A 12,820-nucleotide genomic window follows, 5' to 3' on the forward strand; every position below is an offset into this window, starting at 1 on the left:
CAATAACTGGTAATTTGGACATATAAATTGTTTAGTAATCGTTAAACAGATGATACAGCTAAAAGTAAAACTCTAACATAGTGATTTCCATGAGTTTTAATTTAATTTCGACAGTTGGCATTTGCTGAGTTCCATACTTTCACTTTTTGACATGATTTGTGTAAACTAGTACACTACTGTAGTTACATTTACTTAGTTACATTTATTTGGGTAACGTTTTAGAAAAAGTATTTTTACTACACACAACTTTTTACTTTCACTTTGGTAATTTTGTTAGGAAATATTATTATGTTTACTTTAGTAAAATTTCTGGATACTCTTCTCACTGTGAGTAATTTCATGGAACGAGGAATAAACATGTTTTGAAAACAACAAAATCACTAGATACAAACACAGCTATATTTTTGTCAAAGTTTGAAAAAAATTATATTGAAATAAACTGATTTCAAAAATGATTTTCTTTTGCCAATTTATATGAATTATTTTGGTTTGTAAAATACCAAAATTTCTACATAACTTTATATTTTGGTCCATCTGATTATGTAATTTTTAAATATTAAATGATTTATGTTTTGATCAGTTATTTAGTACTTGAGTAGCTTTTTTAAGCTAAATTTGAGCTCTAACTTCAGTTTTTAAATGGCTACTTTTTACTTTTACTTGAGTAAAAATGTGTTTTACTTGAGTACCATTTTGTGGTTACTCTACCCCCCTCTGCTAACATCCTAAATAAGTACAAGCTGTAATGTACTTATATTGTTTAGAAATTAGATAGGAACGATCCGAGAGGTAGTTCTAAGCTTCTGGTTTGTTTAGTGTTGTCATAGCAACTCCATAGCAGCCGTCATGACAGTTAGGTACGGATACCAACTAGGGAAATACGGACCGCGTACGCATGTGGGGATTTAATCCGTTTTTACTGTTTAACAATGAGTTTAAAACGTTAGTGTAACAGTAACCTATTTTTATTTAACTTAACTTCCTAAGCTGCTGTTTAAATTTTTATTTTAAAACCTACATTTTGAACAATGAATGGAGCCTTTTAATGAATGACAATGAAGGGTTGTAATACCTGCGCACAGCTGGTTTACTTTACCTGTTTACTTGATGCTCTATTATTGGTAGAAACAAGTGAGGGCGGGGGGTGAGTTGGGGTTTTGAGGGTGGGGGGTGTGGGATCGGGTGCGTGTGCGCGCGCGCCACAAAGCTGATGCAGCACGCGAGGTGAGCGCGCTGCAGTGACAGTAGGAACTACAGTCCGCGTGCAGCCAGCGCCAGGACGAGACCTCTACTACCGCTGAATGCCTGGACGTGATACGGTAAGAGGAGACCTTTTAATGTTTTCCTGTTGTTTCTGCCTCCGAACCGGCGTTATAATGCAGCAGGAGACTTTCCCACACAATGTTTATGCTTCATATCCACTGTTATGTTTGAAGGATACTTTTATGGCGTTAAAGTGTCTCAGTCTCTATGTGACACTATAACAGGATGCATCTGTTTCTATAAATAGGCTCCAGGTGAGAGATGAAGCAACGTTTAGCTAAATTAAGTCCAGAAAAGTGTCTGTTTTATGATTAATGAGGGGGAAAAAAGAAATCTTCCCGGGATGGAAGAAAATACTTCCACAGTGGGGTTTGGAAAATGACTTTTCAGGTCTGACTTTACTTCCATATGATGAATTACACAAGATCTTGTTTTGATTGTGCAACAAAGTTTTGTGAAATTAATAGAGTGGGTGCTGTAGGCTACACTGTGGTGAGATCATCCCCAAATGGTTTGGTCTGATATTTTTCCCCCCTCTTCTTATTACTTATGGGACTCTTCCTTTCCACTCCTCTGCATCTCACTGATTTATGTAATGTAGCTGGAATGAAAAGTGCTGCGCAGGGGGTGGAAATCTGGCTTACTGAGGGTCCAACAGATGAGGAGGATTGTTTTATTCATTAGTCTCATGATATCACTGGCATGGAGCTTTTGCAGAGGGATTATGGTTTATGATTGCAATGCTGTGCCACAGAGGTGTGTGCAGCCAGGGTTGAATCACATTTGATTTTATTATCTACGTCATATCAACTTAAATATGTGGTTATAAAAACAGTAATAAACTAAATTTACAGTTTTTTTCAAAGCCCTATATAGCTATTATGCCTTTGAGAGGCTGATTGGGTTGTTGATCAATACCAGCGACTGGCCAATTATTTCTCCAGATGCTCAAATTGTTTGGTCAAGTGCTCAGCTGGAGCGGGAAACAGCAGCAAGCCAAGATTTGTGTCGACCTGAAATATTTGTTTGGATTGGCAGATCTTCTGTATGTTCGCTTCAGCTACAGGCCAGGAAAAGAGAATAACAAAAGCTTTTCAGATGAAGTGGATTGTTTTTCTAATGCAAAGCTTTTACAAATGTAAGCAGCTAAGTGTGTCTTTGGGTTGCGACATGGCAACCCGAACGGTGCAAACATAACCAACCTGTCAAAGAAAAGTAAACGATAGCATCAGGTATTGATATTATATTGTAGACCTAAATTAATTCAATCTGGAAAAATGTGTGTGTCATGTAGATTTTCTTTTTAAAGTTGAACTTTTTTTGTAATATTTCTATTTGACTTAATTAGCTGGAAAAGTGGAAATAAAAGCTTAATAACATCACAAAAACATTGTTGATTTTAACACGTAATTTCAGCTAAATCTAAATTATAAATGGGAAGTAATTAAATTATTCCAGTCCTGGGTAGTAACTCGTTACATTTAGTTGAGCAACTTTTTTGGGGGGAAAAAAATTGTTTTTAGGAGTATTTTTGCTACTTTTTGATTTAACTTGATTAAAATTTCTGGGTATTCCACACACCTGTGAGTAACTTCACTGAATAATGATCAAGTTTGTTTTTTCTAACTAAAAATTCACCGGACAGACACAAATCTGCAGTTTTTGTTAAAGTTTATTAAGTTTTAAATTGAAGGAAATTGATTTTGTTATTTTGTAATTATGTTATTTATATGAATTCTTATTCATATAAGGTCCTTAAAATTACCAACATTTTCACATAACTTTATATTTTCAATGCTATAGTATAGTATAGATTTAAATATTACATAATGTAGAAATACTTTTTACTCTTAGCTGTCTAAAAATAAGTTGAGATCCAGTTACTCTTACTTGAGTACAGTTTTTGGGTACTGCACCACCTCTCTGCCTTTAAGTAATATTTAAATTTACATATCAGTAGTTATGACAAACACATAAATAATTAAATATTTGATGACATAAACAGCATGCACGTAAAACATTAAAAACAACTTTAAATTAAAAATACTTTATTGATACTAAAGTGAAATTAAGCAAGTCATTTAATTAAAGAGTTGTTGTAGATGGTGATGACTATGGGCAAGAAATATCTCCTGTAGCAGTCTGTGTTGCAGTATATTTTAAGAAGCCTCTGACTAAAGGCACTCTATTTTTCTAAGACAGTCTCATGAAGAGGACGGTCAGTGTTGTCCATCATTTTTTATTTTAATTTTATATTTTAAGCAACCATCGTTGGAATAATGTTATCTGTAACATTTATGTTAATTAAATGGATTTTAGCAAAAAAATAAAATAAAAATGAGCAGGAGTTGTCAAATAACTAGTTATGGTGCAATATATCAAACCTGGTTATAAATTCTTTGCTCAGCAACAGGTGGAGGAGGGGTTCTGCATTACTGCATGCTCCATACAGCTGTAGGAAACGTCTCCTGAGGTGGAGGCGGTCAGCTCACACCATGGAAAAACAAGCAGAAGCAGAGCTGAGCAGTGCCTGTTGAGAGCCGAAAAGCCTTGGAGCGGTTTATCCTTTCTGTGAGGAAAATCTTCTAAAAAATGATTTCCGTCTGTCAGGCTTATCTTTGTTTTGGTTCTTCTGCACCGAGTAAAAATCAACAAAACCAGATGGAATAGTCAGAGTATTTTCTGACCATTATATCTGCAAATTAATATATTTACTCCTGTTTATAGTGGGAATACAAAACAGGAGTCAACACACAAAGCCAGACCAAGGCATAAGCAAACCAAGGGGGTCGCCATTAATGCTTAAATTTGACGATTGATCTGGAATTGTAACATTTATTTATTAAGAATGAGAATACTATTTGATTTAATGGTTTCATGAGAGATAAAATTATTAGCTATAACTACCAGAAATGTATATTACCACTATACAGTTAGCAAAAGCTAATATTCAGCTCCTTTTGTTGGCACAGTGTCATGTTTTATTTGTCTTATTCACTATATTTGTATATTTGAAGCAGCTGTTGTTTAAGTAACAGATCTTATTCAATTCAGTTCAGTTTATTTATGTAGGTCCAATTTACAACAAATGTTGTCTGGAGACTCTTTACAAAAACACACATTTCAATCCAATCACCTAGCCATTATAGTTGATTCTAACAGTACAATAAAAGCCTGTCACAATAAGCAACAAATCAATTATCGCATGATAAATTAGAACAAACTTAATCATTTCCATTTGCATGATTCATTGTTTTTCTCTTTTCTCTCTTACACCACAAACAGGACGATAAAACCCTTCAGTCTGGTTATTTTATTTGTTGTTTCTGTTGTTTTGTTTATTTATTTTGGATATTTAACATGTCTTCCAGTTCCAGTGTTAAATGTTCATTAGAATTTAAAGTTTATTGATCTTTGAGGATGTGGTTTGCATTATTATGTCATTATTACAACTATATTACTGTTAAATGGTCTCAAAACATTTAACAGTACCAATACCAATAACTTCTGGGACAATTTATCATAGTAAAATTTGGTATAATATAAGTTAATTTAATGATTCAAATTAGTTTAGAAAGTTCTCTGTGTAAGGAAGCCCTGCGGATTTCATCAAGTCACTGTCTTGCAGCATTCAATCCTGGATGAACACGTAGTGTTGGCAAATAATCTTCACAGAAACACAATTCTTTTTCACTTTTACAACTTAATTTATCAGAAAACCCCTAAATATGAAAATCACAGACCTGAGACACCAAAATGTGAAATATTCTGTTAAGCCAGCTGATAGAAAATGTCCAAAAAAACATTTCAATATATACAATTCAAGAAAAAGAAGACTGAAAACTATCAGTTTAAATAAAAAATATGCATAAAAGCAAAGAAATAAACTAAAAACTTAATCAAAAAAGAAATATACATTTATACTTAATTCATTCATCAATTATTAAAATAATCTCTTCTTTTTATTACTTTCTTGCATTTAATGCCCCATTGATTTATTTGTCAAAATGCTTGTTGGTCCTGTAATTATTCTGAGGAGTCATTTGCAGAGATATAAACTGTTAATTGACTCATGATTAATTGTCAATTAATGGTTTATTAGATTAAGATGAGTTCCCAATAATGTTAACTTGGATTATTTTTCAGTGTTGTAGTTTGTCCTCCATCCACTAGAGGGCTATACTTCTCACCATAAGCAGAGCCAGTTGATACAGTAACAAAATGGTGGAGGGATCAAAGAGCAGGAAAGATTCTTGTTCTAGAAAAAACAAGGCTCCAAAAGTGGAAAGTTTGCTAGTAAAAAAAATCTGAATATTCAGATTATTCCCAGAAATGTTGTGAAAAAGAATTTGGAAATTTCAACTCAGAAAATTTCAAAAAGTGGAAAAAAATTTCTGGAAAATTTCTGAGATTACTCTCGAAATGTCTGAGTTTTTTTCTTGCAAATTTTAGATTTTTGAAACTTCGAAATGTAAAAGACTTTTTCTAGGAAATTTCTGAGATTAATTCCAAAAAGTTTTTGGGGGGAAATTTAATCCTCTTCTTTTAGGCTGTAATAGATGACAGAAGAGCAGAGGGCATGCCAGAGAAAAATTAATGGAAATAAAACATTATGCCAATGATGAATATTTGACCTAACTTCACTTTAAGCAACATGTAAATAAAAAAACTAATAATTATTGGTATTCATATTGGTGGATGTATATCACCAATTGGAGTACTAATAGTGATTTTATTGCAGTAGAGTTAATTTATTGTCACAGCTTTGTTACTAAGCTGCTTTTATTACTTGTGTTTACATTACGTAGCACAGCATGACCTAATGCATTTAATTAAGGTTTCAAAGCCACAGAGAAACAACTCTGATCATATGGTTTTCATTACTGCCTGGAAGAAAAAGAAAAAAAAAGGATTTGCTGGCTCATATAAATATTTGTGACCAAGACTAAAAAACACCCTGGCGCGGCATCTGAATTTGTCACATTTTTCTTGTCTTCCTGGTTTGAATGGATGTTTTATGACAGTTATTCTGTTTCCACACTACACTGTTGAAATGGTTTGTCGCATGTTTTCCTTTGCTGCCCAGTCCATACATACATTTCACGGATATTAACACCGATTGGCCATAGGCAGAGCTCGTTTTGGTTTGGTGCGGAAATATTATTCCTGGCTACGGGTGCCGGCTCTTTTGCAACACCCAAGGGTGACACAGCTGGGTAATTCAACCCACTGCCAGTGTCAGAGGTAACGGTTTCAACATCGTTTCTGGGGTGCATTACAGCTGAAAGCCAGGGCTTTTATAAATTGTTTTTACTTGGTAAATCACTGAAAGTCCAGGAACTTTTGTTTTCTTTTGCGCAATGCAGTAAAAATAGCGGTTTTGGATGCATTTGGGTATTTTATTTTAATGTTAAAACGTAGATTTAAAATGGTAATTTAATAGCTGATTGCTGATCAGGGGAAATAGATCAAACGGATTCTTGGATTGAAAAGTGCAGTAGATTGAAATGTTTTAATTCCTGATTTACCTTGTTTTGACATCTGATAGTCCGGTAGGCTCAGTTTGATTGGGAGCCAAAAAAAAACTAAATTTGTCACATTTTCAGTTGCTGCAGTTCACTTTCACACTGCATTGTGTCAAACAATCCAAACCCTTTAAAAAACTTGTTCCCCTCCTCGCCTGTGGTGGTGCTGCAGCAAGAACCAACGAAGAAAACGACACAAAAACCTCTGAAGAAGACCTTAGCGCAACTTCCTTCTTCACAAAATGTAAACAAAGATGGAGTAACGTCGGCTTTTTGTGGCTATAGGATTTCTCCTTTGTGTCCATTTCTCCTGATAGGCTACAGCATTTGTTTTGGTTGTATTTACCCAGAATGCCTTGTGCTATGCTCCTCTTCCTGCTTTTGGAGCGGTCTCCAGTCCATTTAGTGTTCACATATGCAATCGAACTGTCAAAAACACTGGAACCAAACCGAGAGCTTTGGTTGAAGTCATTGATTAGCATTCACGCTGCCCCACAAAACACCCTTAAGAGAGCCAACATTAAAATAATCTTATGAAAAATTTATACAAATGAGCAGAAAAAAATCTCATCTGGTTTAAATCTTCAAAGCTCAGAATCTGTCCCAAAGAACAGACTGTAAGATTAATGACACTGATTTTATCCTATTTTTTATTGTTTTTAAGGCAGAAAGATAAATGACAGTATGAATATGTCAGTACATAAAGATATTAGTATTTAGATAATCCCAAAAATCTGGCAGCATTTTGTAGGTCAGCATGATTGAAAACAAAAACCGTCTGCTGAGGGTCAATTACATTTAATCAAAGATAATCAAAAAGTTTGGGGGTCCAATGAATGATTATTTTAGTAATAACTGAATATTCTATCGATTACTCTGACAATTGCTGAAATGTCAATTGTGTGATTATTTCAATAAATCGAATAATCACAATTAATCCAATTATTTATTTAACCCCTGAAAAATATAGAACATCATATTATTTATCCAAAACATAATATGTGAATAACTGTTATAACTCTAATATTATACGTATTGGAGTTATGATAGTTTAAATAGGTAAACCCGTAAATCGCCCTGCATTACCTTCACCGTCTGTTTTAAGCAGTAATTATAGGCTACAGTTGTTTCAGGGCGTCTAAGCTTATAAACTCACCCAAAGCCATAATATTCTCAACAAATAGTAGTGATTGTACAGTAGATATAAAACATCTTTACATCCTCTATTAAAACAGCCAAACTTTAAAAAAAAAAGAACATATTTTGGTTCAGGCTATTTTCCATTTTCCATCTTTTTTTACCTCTACCTTTTAAAAGATCTAAGCCAGCTCCCTTAATATTGATTAAAAAACACACACCAGTTAAACTGGCAGATTCTTTCGTTAACAAGACATTTCCCATTTTATAAATGAAATAATCTGTCAGTGGAAATAGCACGTGTTGATCAATTTTATTGAATTATTGACTTAAAACAAACTACTTATCTTGCTGAAGTTAGTTTTGTTTAATTTCAAGTCTATTAAGATATTTGCAGTAGAAACTAGACCAAAAATACTTGGTAAGATTTTGTGTTTTTGCAGTGTTAACACTCAGAAAAATAAAATGCTGCTTCAGCTTCCCAGCAGAAACATTAAGGTTTTTGGCTCAAAAGTCCAAGTTTGGTTCGTCATCAAACAAATCTCACAAAACTTAGGCCTGAAGGTTTTCTTTGAAAAAAGAAAATGCTTCTTTCAACTGCTGACATACGGGGAATACAGCAGATTATCAACACCTGGTACCAACCAGAAACAGAGGCAGCTCCTTTGGAGCTAAAAATAATTTTATAGATTACAGTTGGGCTGGCTAATGAATCAATAACAATATCGCGATAGAAACGTGATCAATATCAATAGATGATACATCTTGTAGAATATTCAATAATTTCACTGAACACTGACCCATAACCGCACGGCATTCGCTGCTCAACCTCTCACTGCTAGCTAAGAAAGGCTGGTGGGATCAACTAACTCTCTCACTCTTTGGTTACCTAGCAACTCACTCACTCTGCGGTTACCTAGCAACAACCTGGTGAGTAACTTTCGCAGCAGCAGTTGAAGGTTTGTGCCTCATAATTGTTTAAGAATGAAAAACAACGTCGTGGAGTGAAAGCTATGAATAAAACAGTAAAGGTCACATCACCAGTTTGGCTGTATTTCAGATATTTAAAACAAAAAAACTAAAATATTTAGCGATTTTCGACTATGAAATGCTTTCATCGTGATACATTTCTCAGCCATGTCGTCCAGACCTAGATTACAGGAAGGTTGGAAAAATAAAATTACGCATTTGTGATAGCTGTTCTGTTGCATTAAATAGTCAAATATCCATTTTCTAAGCATAAATAGTCATCCATCTTCCTAATTTTATTAACCTTTACTTGGATCTCTGTTTTATAGTGCAAATATTTGCTTCTTTGTGTGAAAAGATCACTATCTGGGGAACAAAACAACACAGTAGATGTATATTTTTTTATTTTCCATTAAGTCATGAGGTAGACGTTGGTATGGTGGCACATTAAGGAGTTTTATTTATAGAGCTGCATGGATATAAAATATCAAATTAAGGAGATTATTTAATAAAGTCAAAACAAGCCAGAGGTTTACCACTAAATTAAAGTTAATATTTTAAAGATATGAGGTAATGGTCAGTAGCAGCACGGCGCTATTTTCTGCCCATAGTTTATGTTGGGACACATACAGTAATGAGAAGACCAGACTCGGTGTTGAGGGATTTCTTGTCAAATATTATTCCTGGGGGCAACCTAAGACTAACATACAAGGATAATAAACATAGCAGGTAAAACATTATAAAAATCTGTCAAGATTAATGACGCCACCTTGCAGAGTCAGCAGAGCAGAGGTGCACAGTGCTTATACATTTAATATGAACCTCAGAGAAAAATTTATATTTTAAGAGGTTGGGCTGAAACACAATCTGGATAAATATGTGTGCTTACATCGATTCAGAGCAGGAACTGTTGGTCAGAATGTCAGTTTAACTTGTATGCTTTCTTCTAATCCTGAAACAAGTATTACTTATTTTAAATGTCTTTATTTGATTCTTTTCTCTTGGATAGATTTGAAATGTGACCCCGGCAGAGTCACGGTCATTCAGAGAAAACTATAGTTGTCTGTCTGAAGTGATCTTTGGCAGCCAACTTGAAATTTCTCCATCTGTCCTTGTCATTGAGATTGGGTCAGATGGCTCAGTTTAGGGGATTCTTAGATGTTTCCAGGTCAGAAGGGATATGCAGTGCCGCCAGTGGATTCTGGGTATTCCCGGTAAATGGATCCAGTAGACATCCAAAGGGATTCCTGCTTTAGCTCGGAAAATCCTGGAGAACATTCAGTCATCAGATTGTGACTCTAAGGTCAGGAAAACATGGGATTTACAGCAGAACAATTGCTCTGAATTGCTTAAAAGATGTTGTTTGGAGTGGCCTAGTTAAAGGATGCATTCACACCAGCCCTGGTTAGTTAACTTTAACTCTAGTTTGTTTACCTAGAAAGCACGGACTTAGACAAATCTTACTAAATACTTATGGTCAAGTATCTTCTAACACTTGAAATAAGACAAGACAAACTTACAAGTAATCTTTCAGCAACAGCTTGTTTTAAGTAAACAATTCATTAATACTGACAAAAAGTTTGAGTTCCACTGACAGATTATTTCACTTATAACAAGGAAAAAATTAAATATTAACAAATTACTGACTTAAAACAAGCTCCTGTATCTTGCTGAAAAGTTACTCATAAGTTAGTTGAGTCTTATTTCAAGTGTACTAAGAAAATTACACTAGAAACTAGACCAAAAATACTTGATAAGATTTTGTGTTTTTGCAGTGTATTAAAATGTTTGATGAGCCGAATCATTTAGATGGAACAAAAAAACCCCCAAAACAAAACAAAGTCCAGACGGATGTAAACACTTTTTTCATGGCACTAGATCTGAACTGGTCCTCCACCTGCATGGAGTAGTCAGTTTTTTTAAACAGGTTCTGAAAGTATGTGATCAGTGGCGCCCCCAAGAGAGGGACTTGTAGGGGCCATGGTCCCTTCTTAAAAAATTTAATTAATTTTTTTTATTCTTCTATTATACAAAAATAAATAAATAAATAAATAAATAAATAAATAAATAAATAAATAAATAAATAAATAAATAAAATAAATTTTTCTTTCTTTATTTTTTTGGCCTTGCCTCTTTAAAAAATTTTACTGGTCTGGTCTGGCTACCACTGTGACTTTTTTATTCCAAGTCAAAAACATCATAACTATAGAAAACCACTGACAAACCTAAAATCAGTATTTTTCCCGGGTTTGTTGTGTTTTGCAGGGCTAAGGAAGCCAGAGACAGAACAGAGGCCATCTTTAATGTGACATCATGACTTTTAGTTGTTTACTCAGGCAGCACAGACGGATACATTATGATGCTAATAATTTAATGTTGCGAAGGGAAACAAACTTTAAATTTCAGGCTCTCCCAGGACGCCGCCTTGTGTTCATCATTCACTACCGGCTATGAAATCATGTGGAAAGTGTTGCTCGACAGATCCACCGAACATCAGTTACAATAATCCAGAACATGTAAAACACAGTCCGTCCTCACAAGGTTTCCTCTCATCGAATACCACCCAAAAACAGACTGGGAAGAGGCAGTCAAGGCTAATCAAACCAGTTTAAGTCCGTCGGAGGAGAGATTTAGCAGACGCCCCGCTGCTGCTGCTGATGCTGCTGTGTCTGGTCCACAGGCCTTTCTCATGTGGTTTGCACTGAACCGCTGTCATTCCAGGGGAATTTCCTGCCATCTGCTGCTAAACTTTCTGACAGATCCACACCTGCTTGGAAATATTTGGCTCTGCACGTCTGCTCAGGTGGTGACGACTGATCGCCACGTTCATCTTTGGTCAAAATATAAGATCACCGCCTAGTTAATGTAGCACTTGTTTTTGTGACAAATGCATAATGAAGAAGATGAACTGGAACAAATGTTTAAAGGAAATAATGCTGTCCTCTATGAGGATTTGGAAGACGTGAATTTTTAGGACCTATTTTTTGCTCAAAGATAGCAGAAAACAGTATTAAAGTACCAACCTATAGAGTTTTTAACAGAAAACATGATTTGCTAATGGATGATACATCTTTGAGATACCGTGTTTGTTAGATATTTGTTGGACTCAATGTGACTTTTAAACCTTCATCTTATTTTCTCCTACAGTTGACGATATGGCTGAAAAACGTATCATGATATAAGCATTTAATATTGGTCGATATCGGTAATTATTGATTAGTTTTTTGTTTTAGATTTGTTTTAGATATCTGAAATGCTGTCAACCTTTCCAGTTTTATCCAGTTTCCACTCCACACCATTGTTTTTTTTTATTTTTAAGCAGTTATGAGGCACTGTGGTGAATCATTAAACTGCTGATGCCTGAGTTACTCAAGTGGTTGTTGCCAGGTAACCAAAGAGTGAGTGAGTTGCTAGGTAACCAAAAAGTGAGTATTTTTCCCATGTTATAAGTTAAATATTGTGTCAGTGGAACTAATACTTTTTTAAATCAATGTTAAGGAATTATTGACATAAAAGAATCTCCTATATCTTGCAGAAAAGTTCATTTTAAATTAATTTATTTCAAGCATACTAAGATTTTTACACTAGAAACCAGACCAAACTACTTGGTTTTGTATTTTGAAGTACTAAATGTACCTCTTCATACTATGATAGCAGGAAAAAATTGAAGTTACACTCAAGTTGGTTTAGTAATGAAATTGTCTGAATGAGACAGAGCCAGGAGGAGGGTCTTAACGCTGTCAATCACTCTCATGCTCACCCACTCCCCTTGCTCTTTGCTAAGTTACAGCTGGTTCACCACAACATGGCCTGCCATGAATGCTAATTAGCACAGCCACCGATAAACGGTTTTCCTGGAACTGTAAGTTGTTTTTCTGCCATTAGTACACTGAGCAGCGTACATGAGGTTGATTGACAGCACTAAA

The sequence above is a fragment of the Poecilia mexicana genome, unplaced genomic scaffold (genome assembly GCF_051168715.1).
Source record: "Poecilia mexicana isolate PSO_F unplaced genomic scaffold, ASM5116871v1 scaffold_17, whole genome shotgun sequence".
Taxonomy (NCBI): domain Eukaryota; kingdom Metazoa; phylum Chordata; class Actinopteri; order Cyprinodontiformes; family Poeciliidae; genus Poecilia; species Poecilia mexicana.